Source organism: Penaeus japonicus, unplaced genomic scaffold (genome assembly GCF_977035675.1).
Source record: "Penaeus japonicus unplaced genomic scaffold, GWHDUDI00000001_assembly GWHDUDI00000026, whole genome shotgun sequence".
In the NCBI taxonomy this organism is placed as follows: Eukaryota; Metazoa; Arthropoda; class Malacostraca; order Decapoda; family Penaeidae; genus Penaeus; species Penaeus japonicus.
Window position 1 is genome coordinate 26,414,666 of NW_028234428.1, and position 2,526 is coordinate 26,417,191.

Consider the following 2,526-nt stretch of genomic DNA (forward strand, 5'->3'; position numbering starts at 1 on the left):
ACACTCACGTGTTGATCACGTGACCAAGCTTTGGCTGGCCTGCGTCACTGACCCTTCCAGACCAGAAGGATTCCAGCCGGCGCCAAGAGGACACCCGTCACCGCCCTCAGAACTTCTCGAGCCACTCCTCTTTACCTCGTCGCCCGCCTGCGGCCCGCCCGGCGTCATTTCCCCGCGCCGAACTTGCTCCCCGCCCGCCCCCGCAGGACAAAATAAAAACCCTCGCGGCCTACTCTCGGCCTGGCCTTCCCGTTTCCTTCCTGCACTCCCTTACTTACTCCTTGCCTGGCCCTCGCCTCCCTTCCGCTACCTTCATTTACTCCTTCCTCCCCAGCTCGCCGTAGGTTAGGCCGCTTCGCCCGCACCGCAACGCCTAGACGAGAACTCGCCCGTTCACGTGATTCTCCACTCAATAAATGACATGGCACTTTCTTGGGTGTAGTAAACTCTTATGGCCGACGGCTGAAAAACAGGGGAAGGGGGGGGGGGTGAAGAGGGAGAGTGGGAGAAGAAGGAGAGGGAGAGGGAGAGGGGGAAGGAGAAGGAGAAGGAAAAGGAGAAGGAGAAGGAGAGAGAGAAGGAGAGGAGAGCGAGAGAGAGAGAGAGAGAGAGAGAGAGAGAGAGAGAGAGAGAGAGAGAGAGAGAGAGAGAGAGAGAGAGAGAGAGAGAGAGAGAGAGAGAGAGAGAGAGAGAGAGAAAGAAAGAAAGAAAGAAAGAAAGAGTCCTAACCTTACCTGACTGAAACCAAACTTAGGCCTATAGTTCATGATCTCCTTAGAAGATTGTTAAATATCACTACGCAATTATGACACAATTAAAAACATATTGAAACCAGCCTAGACGAACCAAGATAGGTGGAGCCTATTTCCAAAATGACCTTAACGAGTGGCTGGGTGGCCGGAGGTAGTAAGTAGCCTTGGGACTAGGACTGAGTCTGGCCGAGCGAGTCAAGCGAAGGAGAAATGAGAGAGAAATTAGAAGAAGAGTGGGAGAGAGAGAGAAACAAGATAAAAATAAAAAGAGAGAACAAGAATTTCGATAATAATAAGAAAAAAAAGAAAAGAAAAGAGGGTTGTTATCGAGAAAAAAAAAAAAAAAATGAAGTTAGCTTGCATGATTCACGTAGTCCTATTATATAGTGTAATTATCCTATACTCAGCGTATTGTCCTTGGTATGTCTATTATTAATTGGAACGTCGAGTGTAAGGCCTATACGAAGCCTACTTTGTATTCTTCATGTTTTTTTTCTGCTTTATCTAGTCATGGTGTATGGTATTGTGTTCGTGGTGCAAAGAGTGATAATTCGTTGGCGATGTTGATATTACGGTTAATCGTCACATTTATTGTGAGAATTGTAATAAGTAACAATGGGGAGGATGAAGATGGTATTATACTAGTAATTGTGATGATGATGTTGATATGAGGATGATGATATGGTGGCGATGAGGATGATGATGATGATATGATGGCGATGATGATGATGATGGGTGGTGATAATGATAGCGATGATGATGATGATGGATGATGATAATGATAGCGATGATAATGATGGATGATGATAATGATGATGGAGGGAGAGGATAATGATAATGATAAATCAGATAATGATGATGATGGTAATAATACTGATTATTATTTTCTTAATATTATCATAATACAGATAACAATGATGATAATGATATCAACGAAAATATCAATATCAGCAAACATAATAACCCAGTAAATATTGAAAAAAAAAATATATATATATATCACATAACTCGGATCACGGAGATTTAGATAAGGTCATGAGGACAGAATCATTACCTTATCATTAGCCCAAAGGCACAGGGATCCACCTTATCACACGATAGAATAAATATAATTCAGACCTTAATACCCCTGGGCCGTGTACTTCGTGAACTCTCCTATCAACAGAACTACGTGTTATTATTATATATTATTTTTTTTATCCTTTTTTCCGAGTTTCAAGATTCTTTGAAGATATTTCTAAGGCTCTGATGCAGCTTCTCAATCTTCGTGTATTCTTTGTTTATTTGTTTTTTTTTCTGTATAAACATTCTTGCTTGGTTGGTGCAGCTTCGAAGGGGGAGCTACATCTTGATTGGTTATTGTGTCTCAGTTGCATCTTGAAAGTTTTTTTTTTTTTTCACTTTGTAGGATATGAGTTCAAAGTCACCTAGGTTGCACGTGCAAGCAAAAGTGACAGGAACCAAACCAGTTAATTCAGGTCCGCTTGAATGTCACAAACAGGAGAAATTTCCCTGAACATGTCCTCCTGACGGATGGCACTAGTATTATTTATATCTATTGGTAGACTCTGTGACCCCTGATTTCTATAGCTAATGGCCTTGTATATGGGGGAGGGAGGTGGTTAAGTTTTTCGTCCGAGTTGTCGTGTGTGAAATTTAAACTCCTCTCAAAGTTGTATAGATTGTGACTTGATATACAAGTTGGGTAAGGCAGGGATTTATACACACTCTCTCTCTCTCTGCTCTAAGGCAGGTAAAAACACACACTCTCTCT